Raw genomic sequence first — 19,582 nt, 5'->3', positions numbered from 1 at the left:
TGGGATTAAGCATGTCTGAAAATGGATGGATGCATGGCACTTACGTATATAGCACTGATGGTGGTTGGAGGGACTGGTAGCAACAAAATAAATAAATAAATGATGATCTGATTGTGTTTTTCAGGGCAACAACAGCTCTTGGTCAGAAACTATTTATGCTTGTTATTGACTTTATTGCCCTGATTCCTTAAGGGCAAAAAAATGTATTTTGCTTGAAAACCAGTTTACTTCCAGAAGGAGAATTAGTTTAATAATTCAATAATTACTTAAACTTGCTGAAGTTTCGGGCTGAATACTGCCAGGAACCTGGTGAAGGCTCCAAAAAGTGGGATTTGTCCGCAACTTAATAAGAGAGTTGTGTGTTCAAACATTTGTGGGCGTGTAGGACTACATTGGAACCTGCATGCATAATCTTTCATCCTCTGATAATTCAAATGTGTCCGTCCATTTCTTTCTTTTTCATAGACTGTTTAAGTTAGACATTGAATTATCTTTTGGACCTGAGGAAAAAAAAGTGGCTCATATGTACCTTTGGAGAGCCCCCTAATCAAACATTCGTTCCAATGATGAGTATACAGTACATGAAAACTTGAGACAGAAAATGCAAATGACGGGTTTGTTTTCAACCCTGTACACGTATAATATATTCACAGAGCTGGTGGTATTTATGCAAATAGGCAACCAAGTGGAAATGGAATAATTAACTCAAGCAAACTTTTTGTGTTTACATTTTTATGCCACTTGAGGACAATAATGCCAGAATGTGTCTCTGAGAGTCTCATATCTGCAGAAGCACAGCCAAATGTAAGACTTGGCACTTATATCCAGAAGCCTTTATGTGCTTGTGCAGGCTAATTCTCTTCCTCTTTCAGACTTTTCATTCTCTTATTTCATAGCATTGCATGTAGGGGGCGGGGGTATTTCAGTGTACAATTGTTGAATACAGACTCCCTCCTGTTGTTATTGCAAGCTAAAAGACAAAAGCAGCTGACTGTGATTAAAGATGAGGGGAGTCAAAGGACAACAGGATAATTTGATTGGCAATGGCACTTCTGATTGACATGGGCAAAATTCACTAAATTGCTCATCTTGCTCGTCAGGTGTCAGAATGAACAAAAATGCACGATAGCACAGGGCTAACAGGAAACTGGGGTCTATCATTGCTCAAGGCAGGGTGACTTTTACACTTTGCACTTAAACTTGGTCACAATTCTGAATGTGAAATATTATTTTAGAGGCTAAAGTAAAGTTTTCAGGTCCTTTCACTGGCAGACAACCCATCCAGGGAGCACGGAGATGCATACTGAGTTTGATGCCACCTCGGCTGAATACAAAACATGTAGTTGAATCATCCTTTAAAACCTAATGTGCCTCTCAAACTTTACTTTTCTTGAATCTTGTAGCGCCTGAGGTAATAATTGCATTGACACATGCCGAAAAGTCTCAGAAAGGCCCGACATATAAGTCTAGTTAAAATGTGTGATTTATATACAGCGTAAGTTGGGTCTATCCCTATAATCACCTAAATCTTCTGCTTGTCTGAACGTACCCCCTCACTCTAGACTAGAGGAACGCCCACATGAAACGGGTAGCAATTAACGATATTCAAGGATATATGGTGAGTCAGCCGGTAATGTGTCTCCATGCTTGATTAAGCTGAAAGATGCATTTGGCAAAAAACAGGACAGTGATTTTTTTCTCCTACGATAAATATGTCATTAAAGAATATATAATTAAATGTGAGCATTTGGCTGTGTTTTCTTTTTAGCGTAAAGATTTTACTCTTCATCAATGATGCCAATATGGAGCTATTATAGTTGACAAGATCTCTGCCATGTGCATTTATTTTTTTACCACTTCTCTTCCCTCTTTTACACCTAAAATTACACAGAGGAAGATTAAGAAAAAAATGGAAAAAAGAACGAGACAGGTTAAGTGGAGGGCATTGTTAAAGCTCTATGTCAAGCCATTAGAGAAACTGTTCGAATGATTCACCGTGTTGTCAAAAGCAGCATAATCTCGCTCTGATCATCACCAGGGATGAAGTCCCTTGCAGGGTTCCACATTTTGTCTCTTCCTAACCAGAGGACTTAATGCCTTTTATTGAAATTCTACGTGATAGAGAAAGATAAAGTTGGGGATAACAGTGGAGAGGAAGGAATAGAAGTCTCCCACACATTGTGAGCATTGCTTTTTAAGGTGATGCTAAATTTTCCACCACACACAGGTTGCCAAAAACTACCTTCCTCCACATGTTTTCTCTGGCCCCTACATGATCTAAAGCAAACTACTAATATTAATTCTTATGGTTTTCTTTCTACAAGTGCTTTATCTCTACCATAATTAAATTGTGGTAGTTTTGGCTTAGTGGTTAAAGGAGTGTGCTTGTGCTCTGAGACGGTTGCAAGTACCCGGTTGGATCTCCACAGCCTTGACTCTGGGTCTGTGAGCAAGACCTTTAACCCCCGATTGCTCCCTGGGCGCTGCACAGTGGCAGCCCACTGCTCCCCAAAGGGATGGATTAAATGCAGAGAGTGAATTTCGTTGCTTTGTACTTTACAATGTAATGACAATAAAGTTGAATTCTTCTAAAAGAGGTCCTCTTTTAGAAAGCCTGCTAATGCAAAAAACAGGGTCTGAAAATTGCGTAGGTCGACATCGTCCCAAAGGTTGTGATAAGAAAAAAATGATCTTGGCTCAAAAATGTGTGATTTCTTACCAACTCTGACCCATCTGTACAGGCAAACACATTTTGGAGATGGTGAAATTGGCAACAGATAGTGACGCAGAGGAGGAACTGAAGCCAAGTTCCATTATAATTTTACAGACATTTTATTTTAACTGCATTTGAAACTTTAATCGTATATCATCAAAACTGGTTTCAGATGTATTCACTCAAATAAAATAAGAAGTTCATAGGCAAGCTTAAACCCAAAAGGATACTTTACACAATATTTGAATATTTACTCAACAACACAAACTTAGGTAGACATATCACTGATCAACACTTTAATGTAACAAGGTATGAGGAATTCACACCGGTTGCTGTAAACATTTGAATACTACCAAACCACTCATGCACAAAGGTGCGTGATTAATGCTGAGACTATGCTGTAAGAAAGAGAATTTTCAGGGAATTAATTTTCAGGGATAACTAGTGTCTGCTCACAGAGGATGATTACTGTTTGATCAGTGGATCAGACTCCAAACAGTTTTGCTTTTTGATCCATGTTCTGATCTTCATTTAATATTTGAGAGGTCGACCCATCAGACCAACAGCCACGCTGTTCATTATATGTCTAACACAGGCAGGGGGGGATTTACCATTAGGCAATACTAGGCAGTTGCCTAGGGCCCCAAGTTCCTGGGGGCCCCATAAAACTCTGTTTCCATGTATGGTTAATACAACTAATCCTTATTTGTGCACATTAATTATGTTTTTGATAAAAATCCTTTGGCTAAAATGCCATCAGAACGCTGATAAATAGAGAGGAAAAAGGGACAAGAAGAGAAGGACAAAACCTAGAACAAATAATGGATGTCTATTCTATTAACATTTCTCTATCTGTAGAATGGGTCTGTTTTATGGGTTTTCTTCTCAGGGGGCCCCCTGCCTGTCTTTGCCTAGGGCCCCAAATTTCCTAAATCCGCCCCTGAACACAGGAGCAGGTTGCTGAGCCTAACTGTGGTGTAGAAAAAAGGGTAGCTGGCTGCATGGTTCTGAAAAGAAAAACACAACTTAATATGAATAAACAATCTGTGGTGCATATAGAATTAAAAATGAATTACAGGTATAACTAATTTGTAATAGGGGCAAAAAACCGACAAGGTTTCATATTAAAGTTAGTTAATAAAACATCCATATTATCTGAAAATTAGGTAATATGTAAATGTAATAAAATGATGTCGCCTAAACAAAAGGGGTTTTTACTTTTTTGTTTGTTAATTGGTGTCTTTTACAATTGATTACACCTGTTAACCAATCCACAGGTGTTAAGTACAACCAATTAATTAACGCTCTATACCTAAAGCCACTTTTAGGAACAAGATACTTTTGTGATTTGCTGCACTGCAATATATTCCGGAGTATCAGAGCAGGGAGGTGGTTGCATAATACAAGTCATGCATTTCAAGAAATATGAATATCTTTATGGCGAATTCTATGTAAGTTCTTATTGCAGCCACGACTCCAGAAAAGCAACAGAATAGTCATGTATTCTACAACACACAGGCACAAATAGGCAGGGGGTCAGAGAACATTTTCATTTTCTGTATTATCTAACAAGAAATTACTGTATCTGAGGGCATTTTGCAGTTTTTAAGACAATGTATCCCCCTTTTCATAATTTTTTTTATGATATGTCAGTCAGTTAGCTGCAGTTTGTTTGTGTGTTTCATGTATGAACTGTGGTCCCAGTAAGGATACTGGAAGAGCGCCCCTGTGGCGACGGATCCCACACCTGTTTTTGTGCATTTCCTTGAACCGCTTCTCTCATTTCTAAAGCTATTCAGCTAAACTGTGCTCCCAGCAAGGTGCCTCCGTCACTGTGGAAAAGAGGAATGATTTCAGATCAACGGGGCTCACTCCAGGTGAGTTCGCTGATTAGCATACCATCACTCACACAGAGAGAGAGATAATCAGTGAAAGTACTCTGAGTGAATATCAAATCCATTCAAGCCTGGTCAATACTTGTGTGGCTGCTTACAATAGAGTCAATCATCTGTGAGGTGTTTAGAAAATAACTCTCATTCCAAAAGATTGAGCAGAAAATGAATTCAAGATGTGCTTCGTGTATCATGCTGAAAAGTTGCTCTTCATTTTCCAACAAATTGAAGCCAACAAATACACCATAGTACAACATGTGGAAATCATGCTTTCCATTCAGTCAAGTTAAGTTTTGCCAATCTTTATGGTGACTGCTCGACTCTAAGTACTTAATGATTTATAAACACACCCCCACAGCAAAGCTGCCACCTCAGTTGTTTTCTTATAGGCATGCTGTGCTCCTTGGAACTTCATCTGCAGTTTGTCTGCTTTCCTTTTTGAACATCATGATACCGTCTATTCTCTAATGTTATCCAACAAACCTGTGAGGCCTTCATGGAAACAACTTGATATGCAGTAGTCAAATGACACTCAAATAGACTTTTGGTTTGACAATTTATGGGAATTTTGAAGGCAGCTGATTAGGTCAGATTTAATTTAATAGATTTTAGAGTAAGTTAGTTGGAAAACAGCTTCAATTTACACATCTTTAGTTTTTTCTTCCACATTAAAACCACATGTATTTTATTTGATATCCTAATAAAATGTATTTAAGTTTGTGGTGGTAATGCGTATATCCCCAAATTAAATAGTTTCTAGAAGAACTGATTGTTAGGTAAAGAACTGACATCACCGGCAGTGAAAGAGATACCGAGCAAAGATGACTGAAGTGCATGTCAGGAAAGTGTTTACTTTAGTTTTGCCTACAGGAAAAGCAAAAGTTTTTCTATAAACTTGACACATTAAAAACTTTACAACTCAACTTCTTTAGAACGGTTGACAAAGCATTAACATTACCCATTAAATCATAATGTTGTTGTTAATGGACAGCAGAACTGGAAGTACTGAAATGCTAAAAAGAGAAAACATTAATCTTTTTTTTTCTATCCCAGAGAAGAAAACAATACAATGTTTTCATGAAGATAATGAATCAGAAAACATGTTTGTTGTGCTTTCTCTTAATAGGCTTGAAAAGATTAAATTAAACATTTTAAGTTCTAAGACTAAACAGTAATGGGCTGATGGCTTGAAACGGCTATTTTCTAAGATTAACCTAATTATACATTAAAACACTAAAGCGGAAGAGTCTCTTTCTGACAGTAAATAAATACTTCTTAGCATGTTGTCTACACATATCTAATAAAATATAAATCTAGTCCAGATATTTGAGAAGCTTCACAAGAAGCTTGTAAATTACTTTTAAAAAAGAGACAACAACCAGATCTGAACTGTTGAGAAAACTCTAAATCATGTCACAGACTCTGCATCACACTGACATCACCAAACCAAAACACTGCATAATTGCGCCATATATATTCAATGCTCTGAGCTTCCATATCAATGCATTTTTTGCACCATGTTTTTTCTCACACTCACATTTGATCACTGCTGCACTTTAAGAAATAGGAATGTCATGAAAGCTCTACAAAATAAAATTTCATTTTGTATGCACAAAAATTACAATAAAAGTTGTCTAAGTCATCAAAATTGAGTATACAAGACTTAAGAATAGATAAATAAACGCCTCATTGTTCCCGCATGTAGGATTGTAGAAATTAGCTTAAAGCTGGTTATAGCACACTTGTTTAACAAAAAATGTAAAATGCTTTTAGCTTAACAACTGGCATAACTTGTTAAGTAAAGTTAGGCAAATCAATTGACCTTAAAGATCCTTTAGTTTATGTTCGAGTCCAGAAGAAACTTATTGTGCTACCCCTGGCCAAATCTTCACGTAACATGCACATAGAGATTTCTGTCACTCTGGCTAAGTTACATTTTACCTTAACACAGTATTACATCTATCACTAATCAAAGACTTGGCTTCATTTAAAAGCATTACATGCACAATGCAAAGATAGGACAATCAGCTGTTAAGGTCTGCTGTATTATTGACTAAAAGCTGCATAAGATCGCACGTTCATCTTTATGCAAAATGCATATTGTGAAAAACTACTGCAAAGCAAAAATGTTATTATTCGATCTCTTATTTCTTGTTCCACACAGTTCAACAGCAATGTACAAAAAGAATCTTTAGTGCAAGAACACGAACTAACAGAAAAAAAAACTTTGATGAATAATGATCAGTTTATTTGTGCAAAAACAGACTTAAAATCTACTGATTAAACATAAAGCCCATATTTGAATAATGAAAATATATATTTTTTCCTGAAAATAGGCAAAGACATTTTACTGTTCCTTAGCCAGTGGTTCTCTAATGGTTAGAACGAAGTGCTTGCGTTCTGAGTAACCGTATCAAACCCCACAACCTGAAACTCTAACTCCAAGAGCAAAGACCCTTAGCCCAGATTGATCCCCAGAGAATAATAAATCTCACTACCCTTTACTTAAAGCTTTTGGTTCTTGGTTTATTTTGCTGTAAAGCTATTTATATAATTACCCTGCTAAATCGTTTTTTGGAAGATCTTTAATAAGTTGAGCTTGGATTAGCTTTGCTCTCTAGATGCAACAGTCATAGGGAGAGTGTAGACTGTAGATCTATCCTATAAATTAGATACAACTTAGCAGATCTATTTTTTAAAGATAGGTAAGTTGGCAGTTCAAATGGGTCACCTGTGCTTTGAGGATAAGGCTTTTATTCTCTGTAACCAGTACACTGCCATCAATATCATACTGTATTGATGGCATTCATGAAATAGGATCACTGGGAACCCCTCAGGCATGTAAAAAGTCACCTAATTCCATAATTTTCCACCAATGTGTCACTGGTCCTCTTAAACAACTCACATCTTTGTCAGTGAAGCTGAGTGGTCCCACATCTCTTCCTTCATGGTGCCCATCTACATTAAGGTCCAAAATTCTGAGAAAAAAAGACAGAATTCTGAGATTAAAGTCAGAATTCTGAGAAAAAAATGTCAGAATTCTGAGATTAAAGTTAGAATTCTGAGAAAAGAGTCAGAACTTTGAGATTAAAATCAGAATTCTGAGATTAAGTCAGAATTCTGACTTTTTTCCCATATTAAACTAAAATGATATTTACATTTACAAATCAGTTAACTTTTTTTTTTTTTCCAGTGGCCCTAATCTTCTTCTGTAGAAACTGAAAGGGAACATCTTACATAAAAAATAGTTATGGTCAAAGCAGGTTAAAAAATAAGCAAAACGTTTATTGTTTTTTAAATTATGTATATATTTTTGATTGACTAATCTTTAATTTTAACGACCATTTTGATTTGCGAATGCTGTTCAAGAAAACTAGTAAAACTTTATTTGAGTAGGTGGCGATAATGCTCCATTTGGTTGCAAGTCGCCAGTAAAACAAGAAGAAGAAGAAGAAAACTTTAATATTTTTTTTTTTAATGTAATCCACCAACCATCGCGATAATTGGTGATGTTCACCTGAGACTTCGGCCTTAGGATGGATGGTCGTTTGGTGCATGGCGCGTGTTTTGAAGCTGCTTGTGGAGAGATGTCCTGGGCCGTGAGTAGTGAGGAAACAGGAAGCGATTCTTGTGGGATGGAAGAGGGAAATAGTGACAATGAAGGTTGGAAGATAGCAACATCAAAAAATGAGAAAAAGCGGAAAAAACAGAGATCAGTTAAAGGGGAATCTAGTTCAGAACAATCCAGTGATGAGCAATCCATACATTCCGCAGCACAACAAAATGAATTCAAAGTCATATTCAAAGTCGTTAATCAGGCAGACTCTTTTACAAATTGGAATCCGGTTCACTTAACAAAAACCATCAATAAACTTGTTGGAGAAGTCAGAGGTGCCAGAATTCTGTACAGTGGAGACCTGCTAATTAACTGCAGAGACAGCGCCCAGCAAGGCAAAGCAATACGTATCAACAAAATTGACGGGATAAGAGTTCAGTGCAGCCTAATGGAGAACAAAAAGATCAGCAGGGGAGTCATTGGAGGAGTTCCTCTAAAAATTTCTGAAAAAGAGATTCTGGAAAACATAAGCGGTGCAAAAGTAAAAGAAGTAAAACGGTTAAAAACAACAAGAAACGGAGAAAGATCTGACAGTTTATCGGTGTTAATTAAATTCGAAGAAGAGCAATTACCAAGCAAAGTATTCATCGGTTACATAAGCTATAATGTCAAAATCTACAATCCTCCACCATTGAGATGTTTCAAATGCCAAAAATTCGGTCACATTGCAGCAGTTTGTAAAGGGAAACAGAGATGTGGAAGGTGTGCAGGAGAACATGAGTACGGAAAATGTGGAAAAGAAGCTAAAATAAAATGCTGTAATTGTGGTGGAGAACATACTGCTGCTTATCGCGGCTGTGAAGCAAGCAAAAGGTCTGAGGAAATAAAAAAAATGAAATTTGAGCTCGGAATAACCTACGCTGAAGCTGCAAAAAGGATCCCATCTCAGTCAGAAAAACCCAAACCTACAGTTCAACACACAGCAAATTCCAAACCTCTAGAGAAATCTCCAAAAATTGATGAAGACTCAGTAATTGTTAAAAAGACAAATTTTGTTCTTTTCATGGTAGAAGTGATTAATTGTACTGCACAGACAACAAAAAAAACTGAAAAAATCAAAATAATAGTGAAGGCTGCAGAAAAATATCTGGACATTAAAGATTTGAACTGGGAGATGGTTGGAAGCATGATGGGAGGACCGATGGGACCATCAGAAACTGGCAGAATTACGATGACCTAGAGTAAATTAAAATTATATGGGCAAATGTGATTTAGTATTATGTTGGTTTAAGTTACACAGGTTTTTTTTTTTTTTTTTTTTTTGGGGGGGGGGTGAATCGTTTCCTGTTTTCTTGCTTTACTCCATATCAGTTGGTGGCGGTAATGCACAATTCACAAGTCTGCCAACCGCCATAAAATCTCATAAGAAGAAGAAGAAGACTTCGGCCTTTTTCAGGTAGTCTCAAGCTGTGGAGGGAAAGGCAGCGCAAGAGTGCAATAAAACTGCCCGATAGTCCAGAGCAATAACTCAGTATTTGGGGTAAGTGTTGCTGCGATATTGTTTGTGCATCGTAATTCCTCTATGGGGTTTGCAGGACAGATGTATTTTTTTTTCTTGTTTAACCTTGGTAACACTTACGGCTAGCGCACGAGGAGACAGGCGCAGGTGCGCAAGGGTAACCGCCTGCTGTCTCACAAGCAATGTTTGTCAAAAAAAAAAAAAACCCTCTTTAATATTATTTAATCTGAATTTCTATTACGGTATTTTATTTATTTAATTATTTATTTCTATATGTTGAGGATCGATAAATTGTAACTCTGAGTACATATTAGCTTAGAAACTACTAGAATATAGAGATTAAGCCTTGCTAATGGCTAATTTACAGAACATTTCTGCTCCAGTTGGGGATTTTCAAGAGTTTTGATCTATTTATTATGTAACTGGCTGATATTAGATGCCGAATAAAGCGGGTTATTTAACTATCATTGTGCAAAATAACGGATGCTTAGTTCACAAATTAAGATTGCTACATTATTTTAAATGTTGTAATTATGGTTGTGTGTGTACCCAAAAAGAATTCGTTCAGCAAACTATTTCTGATGAATGACCTGCGTTTTATTGGGCAAATTTCACTTATTGACTCCTAAATAGACATTGGATATAATGGTTAAAAAAAAAGTTAAACTAAGACCTTAACATCCCTTCATAATTAAAAACACTACAATCACTGTAAGCATTTAGTTTGTGACCTTAAATAACATAATAACAACTTCAATAAACAATTTTGTATAAATAGATATGTGGTACTATTTCTTCCCAACAGCTGTTTGCTTATTTATGTCCCCTACAAAAGTTATGATGCAATATTTTGATTACATCTGTTGTACACCGGATAATAAATAGAAGTAACCATTTGAAAAGTAGTAGGTAGAAGGGCAGGCTCGAACTGGGAACGATTTTCAGCCCTGGCATTTTTCATCTACAACTGCCCACTTATGCTGCGTTCACACCGGGGGCAGCAAAAGCAGCAAAATCGCGTCTGCTGCTTCATTTTTGCTGCTTGTACCAGTGAATTCTGACGCGCGTCTGAAGCAGCTTTGCTGCTCTCGCTGCGCGGTCCAAAAGTGTGTCTGACGCGCGTTGGGCGGAGCTTCACTATCCTTTCTCTGCCTTGCAGCTATATTTGCTGTGATCAGTGGGAATAAAGTAGTTTTAATATGTTTTTAAGTGAGAAAATACACCTGAAAACTTCATCAGTGGTGTCAGTTCATCCAGATTACAATCCTGCCTCCCAATGTTATTTCTGTCGGAGCCGCTCAGACCCCCACATACCGGCGGTGCGCCGACAGAAGGAATCCATTCATCAGCAGCCTCTGGCCGGGTCGCCTCCTCGCGGTTTACCGCGGTGGCTGGTAGGTGTTTTTCATCTAAATAATCCGATCTGCAGGCACCAGAATAATAAAAGCGAACATATTCTGCCGGCAGATGTATATATTTTAAGTTAATTATGCGTTAATAAACTGTTTAAGAGGAGTAATCAGAGCGGTCTGTGTCATCAGCGCTGTGTCTCTCTCCCAGCCAGCTCCCAGATCAGCTTCTCTGATTGGTTGACGCGGCGCGTTGAGCAGCAAAAATTCAATTTTTCCATCTCGAGCAGCAACGCGTTTGCGGCGCGTCACGCGCGTCAGATGCCAAAACGCGCCCGACGCGCTGCTTCAGCTGCTCAGACGCGCTGCGCTTGCTGCTCGAAATGCGCCGCGGGACTTTTTGATGCGCCTTGACGCGCGTCAACCATTGACTTTGCATGTAAACTCGCTGCTTCTGTCGCGCCAGCTGCCCCCGGTGTGAACGCAGCATTATGTCCATACTAACATCAGCAGGGTTGCCAGATGTCACTGACTCACGTTTTACAGCGCAACATTTTTTTTCATAAACCGCCTGTATATACAAAAATGTCACCCAGTTTGAACCAAAGTCTATTAGGTCATACATCTAAAGAAAAAAGTTTTTTACCCATAGACGATCATTATAAACTGCCAGACTGGGAAACATCCCAACCTGGCAACAATTCACATCAGATGGGAAATGTTAGCCTTTAGATGCAAAACCCCATAATGCACTGCAGCATAGTTTTGCAAATTATTAGAACATAAATTAGCCAAATATAAGAGGAAGATCATAGTTTGGTTTAAAGAAAGCATTTTAGTTTTATTATAATTTACTTTGCAAGAATTTTACAGTTAGAAGAAATAGAAAATTACACCATATGCCAACTGTCACAAGGATGTGCATCACAAGGAAGGGCTATATATACTTCATGCATCATTTAGATAGTTAACATTATATTACTTTTTGAGCTCCTTGAATTATTTACTGTCACAGGAAGGTGCTTTGGTCGGAGAGTAAGTGTTGGAGCCAGTATGATTTAAGGAGGGCCGGCCCTCGCACACTGAAATTAGGACCGGCCCACCAGGCAAATTTTTTCCCTTTTTTTTTTTTTTTTTTTTTTTTTTTTTCCAATTTACCTGTGTGTAATTCTACACAGAAACCAGTGGAAAACATACTATCAGTGGTTATAAGCTACTCCTAATAATCAAATCTATTAAACAATTGTGTAAAATCTATGCAGGATTTAAAGTTTGCGTTGTAGTATTCCTCAAGACATTCATGGGTTGATTTCTCTTTTCCATCAGTATTTCAGTTTGTTTCCTTTTTTTCATAGATGCTTGGCACATGTAAGCTTGCCATAATTTTTGTTCCTACTAAAAAGACAAAACAATTCCTCATTTAAGTTACAAAATATTATTTAAGTTACAAAAGGTTATGTGTGCAGAATATTGGACTGCTAAGGTAATGAAACTCTAAATTGCTCCTTTGATATATGTAATGCTCTGCTTTACTGAAAAACAAAACAGTGAACAGTGAGGGTAGAGATGCCACCATGAATATACATTTTCATGGCTGGCATTAGATGTCTTTTAATCAAAATGTGGCAGAAAGCTCATGAAATTAAGCACACATTAACACATACATATTTAAGAGGTGAAAAGCAGTAGTTTTGAAAGCATTAGCTAGTCCTTTGAACAGACATAAATTATCTGTGAGAATTCAGCTAAGGCGTTTGCACTTGCTTGATTTTTTTTTTTTTTTTAAATAGAGCCTAAAGGCTTTTCTGGGAAGTGAGAAAGCTTGTCTGATGAGAGGTGAAATATCTTTAAGAAAATCGAGCAAGTCCTGTTGCTTTTCCTGAGCACTGTCTGATGATTAAAGTCCTGTCTACCATCCTTTTTATTGGATTTTATGAGTTTAGTAATGACTGTTGCCTCAATAGGATTTATCAACAGTTGTTACTGCTTTGTTGCACTTATTCTCCCCGTGTTGCCTTTAGTTTTGACTCTACAAACAGGAAACAGATTAAAACCATTTATATCAATAATCTCCATAAAGGTCTACATCAATGTTTGAATAGGATAGAATACTGTTGGTACTCTAACCCACAGAATATATCAGTAAGAATATAAAAACCTACAGTTGCCTGATAGTGAGTAGTGGAAATGATCCTATGGAGAGAGATACAATCTTGTGATTCATTTCTCTTGATTTCTACTTAAATGAAAGACATGAATGTGTATGTTGCATGAATTTGTATTGTTTGATATACCTATTGTCATTAAATCTGTAGATTTGTTTTCTAAGTTCAAAATTACTGGCAGTCCATAGTCTTATTGGCAGTCCATAGTCTTAATGCGGGGGTAATGTGGGGGAGAAAAAAAAAATAGATTTGGCAATATATTGTGATTTTTCACTGCCCAATATAATATTGAAATTATGAACTTTAAGTTCCTAATATCGATTTAAAGAAACCCATTTTTTTTTTTCTTTAATGTAAAGCAATGACTAATGAATAGGCTGCCTCTGGACCCCCACTCTGACAGATAGCTTGTGGTTTACTTGTGTAGTTGAGGCAGTCAGGCTTTTAGCTAGCCATGCATACAGCCATACATTTTACAACATTTGCTTAAAAAAAAGGACAAATTGTATGGCCTGTTTTTCCCCTGGAATCTTCAATGAAATCTTCAAATTTTCCAGATCCAGTCTTCACCGGGCCCCCATCTTGAATTCCCCTTCTAGTCTTGCGTAATCTTGCGCTAAGCTCACATCTCGCAAATGTGGGGTGTGCTGCTTAAACCTTGACAAATGCAAGCAACGTTTATCGAGAAGTTGGCCAATGCAAAAAGATTGCAAACAATAGATATGTCCTCATTGTCGACTCATCATTATTCCAAAGCTGACACACAATATCTCATCTTCTTCTGTGTTAAGCAAGGAAACCAAGGTGGCAGTCAGCAGTGTGTGTAAGGAGCAGCCCATTGAGAAAGGTAAGATATCAAGCATGATGTTGAATGAAAATATTGATACACATATTTTATATTTCAGGTGATTTATTATATCGGGCAGTGCAGCAGCTCTGGAGTGTGTTTTTGAAAATACAATCTCAATATGTTTTTGTCATTAAAAAACAAAGTAAACACCTTAAGTGCAATAGAATAAATTTTTGTTCCATTTCACGAAATAACAAGCAGTTAGCACCAGATTATTAGTGTCTCCTTTTATCTCTGTAGTGCTGCCACCGGATAAAATATAGCCTTAATGCAGTTGATTTTGTTTTTAGGGCTGCATAGAAATTCAAATTTCAAGAATCGATTAAAATTCTCAAGATTTAGATTTGATCTGATCTGACATCAAATTAGATTGCTGGTATTATGAGTTTATATGGGCGAGAACCATACTAGGGCTTTGGAAAATTACCTAAAAATCTACTCTATGACCCCTCCCAACAATTGTATTAATTTATTTTTAAGTTTCATAATAACCTTCTATAACAAAAAAGACAAATGACATATATTTCTTTCAAAAAACAGTTTTAATATCAGTAATTCATTCTGGTAGGTGACCTTAAGTTTAAATGAAACAAAATTCAAGCTGTGAAACATCTTTCAATACAGCTTGCAAAATACTTATCTCACAACAAACAATTAGAATATAATGCACTAAATAAGTATTTAAAGATTTGAGATAGTAATGAACTGAAGTTGCACTGAGCTGAAACTCAGCTCAGTGCAACTGAAACCTAAAGAAAATATTGGTTGGAAAAAATCTAGATATTCCAAAAGTTAAATCTAAAAAAATATTTTTCTTTAATCTCCCGGCCCTAATGAATAGTAGTATTTTATTATAATTAACAGCAAATTAATAGTCATAGCGGTTAATGGTGGCTGTATGGACAGTGGAAAACGTATTTTTTTTAAAAGTAGCCTTTTGGTTATATGAAGTGATCTTTAGAAATGTATATGAGATCCGGTTGAGAATTGAAAAATATGTTTTTTTTAATACAGCTCTTCTTTTTTTTTATCCAATAAGAGGTGTGTGCTAAAAAAAGTGATGCTTTAAAAAAATGTTGGTTGGAGAATTACAGGAGTTAGAACTTATACAATTTGAGAATTTTCTAAAGATGATAACAAAGCACTCGAATAAGATAAAAGGAAAAATATCTTTATTTTCACTGACTGGGAAAATTGGAGCGTTAACATTGGCGGAAAGAAATGGACAAAAGAGACAGGACTTAAGCGAGGTTTATCTTTGTTACATCTATGTTTTCAAAAGGAAATGAAACTTGCTAAATCTGAAAAAAAAAAACAAAACAAAAAAAACAACTTTTGTAGCATTTATACTCTGGGCAGCTTCTCCCCACTGTACCCAATATTCTGCTGGTCTCTAGGGGGGATTAGGGCTGGGCAATTACTTGCAATTGCAGTATAATCACAATTTAACAAAAAGCCATTTTCAAATCGCACTTTTTCACATTAAGACTACAGTCCTGAATTGATCAAGTCTTTGGGGTGGGGGGGGGCAAGGAATATAAAAAACTAAATCATTATTGCAAATATGTAAAAATTATTTATGGCAACATTTTTCAGCCCTAGGGGCCAGTGTTTTGCACAGATGGCAAATGCACAGTACCATGCTACACCTAGAAGTAGAAAGCACAGGTTTCCGACATTTTGAATGCCTCCCTGTATCATCTAGCCTAGTAAACTAGCCACACCGGCCACCGGCCAAAATCATTTTTGCCTGCGAGTTGGTCTAGCCTCTATCAATGCCCCAGGCCCTAAATCTGGAGGGCCAATCACAATGCAGAGATGCTTTGAATGTCTGGATGCAAAGCGGGCGGGGTTTTGACGGCATGACGACAAAGCTGCACGACCCAGTAGCATGGACTGCGCCAGCAGTAGCTTTCAATGGAGCGCTCCGTTGAAAGTTAAAAGTTCTCTTTCTGTTGCTGTTATTCAATAAAACTACGTTTTAAGATAATTTGAGGGGAGAATATTAAACTTTAAAGCATCACTTTGTGGTCCATTTACTGATTTAATGCGTTATTTAAAAAAAACAATTTCCGAAGTTGAAAGGACTGCGGCAACCAGCGGAGCTCCGAAGCTAACAGCCGCCAGGGCTAACTGCAGCCCGTCTGTAGCAGACCTCTCTCGGTATAGTCGTGTGTGAAGGACCGCTGGCTCTAATGGCGATTTTTGGAAGGATTAGATTTGGGGTTTTCGTTGAAATGTGAGCAGGAAGAGGCTCTACGCTCATCCATTTCTGAGAAGGACGTATTCGCCGTTTTACCCACAGGCTGTTTGTTTACACTCCCCCAACAGCTTTCTGTCACGCTTACTACGTCACAGTCAGTTGCGCTCATTGGTCAGAGTGTTGGCCAATAGGCACAAACATGGTTGAAAAACAACGGGTTGTTCTCATTAACAATCTTCCATTGTCTCATTCATCAGGGGCCAGACTAAATAACACCTTTCATCTCCCATTTAGTCAGGTTTACCAGGCTATGTATCATCCAAAGATTTAATTCATTTCTTTGTAAAAGTTGTTCACTACCTGTTAATGGCAGTGATATGTAAAAACCATATACATTTGTTATCAGAGAGTTGAACATTTTAGACGTATGGAAGACTGTGGTTGCTAAAATGATTTTGATTAAGCTCCCTCCCGACTATCAGGAAAAACTCGCTCTCTTCCGTTCTTTCACCCAAACAAAGATAGCGGAGCATTCCATCGGGCCAGATGAAATTATAAACATGGATGAAGTACCTTTGACTTATGACATGCCTCTCATGCGGACTGTTAATAAAAAAGGTGACTCGTCCATCTCAGTAAAAACCACGGGTCACGAGAGGACGCACTTCACCTGTGTTCTGAGCTGCACAGCATCCGGACTAAAGCTTCCACCCATGGTGATTTTTAAGCGGCTGACAATGCCAAAGGAAAAAATCCCGAAAGAAATCGTGGTGAAAGTTAATAAGAAAGGCTGGATGGAAGAAAGCCTAATGAAGGAATGGCTTACGGAGTGCTATGGCAAGCGTCCAGGGGGATTTTTTCATTAAAAAAAAAAGCACTGCTCGTGATGGACAGCATGAGGGCCCATATTATATAATCCTTCACCAAAACTGGCCGCATGCGAAGGGCATCTTTCACCGATGTCTGCCAGTGGGTTCTCAATGCGTGGAGCCGTGTAAAAACATCCAGCATCATTCGGAAGGCTGGGCTGTTGCGGGATGAAGAGGACCGCGAGTGCTCAAGTGAGAGCGACAAGGATGAGACTGAAGTCAGGGACGGCATCCTGAAGCTGTTCCATTCAGACACCGAGGAAGAGGACTTTGAGGGTTTTAGTGCGCGGGAGGAAGAAGAAAATGATTAAGGACTTTTCCTGGTCGGCTGCAATGTTCTGTTCAATGCGTTGTTCAATTAAAAGTCCCGGCACATGCAGCGTTATTTGCGTGTTACCGACACGTGTTTTAAAATGTGTTACAGGTAGTTTGAAAAAAAAAAAACGTTCATAATATGTACCGTATTTGTTTTTTTATCATACGGATTAAATCAAACGTTAAAAAATGCTCACGTGTAATATCTTTATTTGTAAATATCTCATACAATGTGGGAAACCTGCGGCTTAAAATCCGGTGCGGCTTATAAAAGTACAAAATTGATTTTCTTTCTAAAATTAGAGCGTGCGGCTTGTAATCAGGTGCGCTTTATAGTCCGGAATTTACGGTACTAAAAAAAGAAAGCAAACTGATTAGGATTTGTATAAAGCCTATATATCTGACTTTGTAATGTTTTTTTTTAGGATTATCACTATCATTAGGCAGTTTTGTAATTATTATGGTTATTTACATAAAAATCTATCTAAACGGAAAATTGATGTGTATGTAATGCTCAAGCTAAAAGGGCAACTGGTGACAAAATAGGAACTGAAAACACCCCTGAAAGTCCTATTATACTGTGTATTTTTAGGCTCTGACAGGATCAGAGGTATCATGTCATTTCGCCCTCTGATGGAGAGGAGAGGAGGGAAGCCTGCCCTTGTGTGTCATGTTGGTACATGAGCTAATCCTCATTCCTTTTGGCTGCAAAAAGCATACGGCTGTTTAGTGACAGCAGGCTGAAAATGGATCGAGTTTATTAACAGAAGCTGCGATGTCCATCTCCACTGGTTTGCTAAAGACTGTCACAGTGAATGAATGTGTCTTATATGAATACATCACTGCATATTGGATGAATTTGTTCCCTACAGTCAAATGAGCTCAGAGTCTGAGGTTTTTTTCCTCCCTTCATATGTCCTGCCTCTCATCTCTCATTTGTCTTTGCTCTCTGCGTTAATGTCTTCCCTATTACTGCTGATTTGACTTGTCTCCTTGTGAATACCTAATCACTCTGAAGATTTCTCACTTTCATTCCTAAAAAAGTTTATTCGCTTTTCTTTAGTTACTTTCTTGGCTTTGTAACAATTATTTATCACTGTAAGGGTAATGTATAATATATTTATGAACCCTGTGTTTAGCATGATATTTGTCTCCCCAGACAGGCACAGACAAATGGTATTTATTCCCGTTTCCGTCAGCACATTATTATATTTTATTAGTTTTTATTTCTATTCTTAGGTTTTTATTATAGCTTTTAATACTTTTCAAGCACTGTTCTGTGGCAGCTGCTACAATACATTATGCAGATATATATAACAAATATAAAACTATATGGATTTATGTGAAAATATGTTTTATGATATTTGTTAGTGCTAAAATGCAGTTTCTAACAAATGTTTTACCTCTTCCTCCAAGGCTGCACTGAAGATCTAGTCACGAGTGTTCTGCATTAAAAAAGCCCCTCTGCTGCTTCAGAATAAGGTAGGACAAACAATAGTGTCTTTGCCAACAGCACACAGCAAAATGTGAAATGTTTCAGCTTTGTCCTTGCTCAGGCTTTTGTTTATAGCATTTAGATTTTTCAGCTTGTGTGCCTAAACTGAACTTGGTTTATAAGTCTATACTACCCTGTTTTTATTTTGTCGATCAATTTTGAAATAAATCTTAAAATGTGTCTTTCCTACATGGTATTCCAATACTTATGGTCCCCAGCCATTGAAATCACAGCTATGCCCTCCTTTTTTAAACCAGTAGCAGCTTTTTAAAATGGATGTCTGTGATTTCAAAGAAGCATTGCTTATGAGCTGCACCCTTGTGTGACAGCAAGTCAATGTGTGTGCAGCTTTGTGTTTCTCACTTTCTGCAGACACACTGGTCGTGCTAATAATCTCATTTTCAAAGCTGCAGATTTTATAGATGACTAACGAGATGACATTTCTCTGAATACTGGTTCTCTTACTGGTATTCCACTGGTTGTTCACACATCTGCTTGATGCCAAACTGACAATATTTTTTTCTGTGTCATTGCTGGAAATATTTCATTGCACTCCACAGCTCTTGTAAAAACATATTTTAAACCTGTACAGAGCAAAGACACCAATCGATCCAATGTGCTGCAGTATGTAACAACACCATTATGGTAGCTTTTAT

The 19,582-nt window shown here is 37.5% G+C and overlaps 1 long non-coding RNA gene across 1 annotated transcript; it reads left to right on the top strand.

The window, feature by feature from the left end:
* Positions 1-9,598: 9,598 nt before the first annotated feature.
* Positions 9,599-18,915, top strand: LOC119798613. The gene is made up of 3 exons (XR_005282743.1): positions 9,599-9,701; positions 13,986-14,041; positions 18,848-18,915. It is a non-coding gene; the product is annotated as an uncharacterized LOC119798613 (long non-coding RNA).
* Positions 18,916-19,582: the final 667 nt, after the last annotated feature.

Source organism: Cyprinodon tularosa, unplaced genomic scaffold (assembly GCF_016077235.1).
Source record: "Cyprinodon tularosa strain WSP-4 unplaced genomic scaffold, ASM1607723v1 ctg63, whole genome shotgun sequence".
Lineage (NCBI taxonomy): Eukaryota > Metazoa > Chordata > Actinopteri > Cyprinodontiformes > Cyprinodontidae > Cyprinodon > Cyprinodon tularosa.
This window is presented reverse-complemented; position numbering and strand designations above follow the sequence as displayed.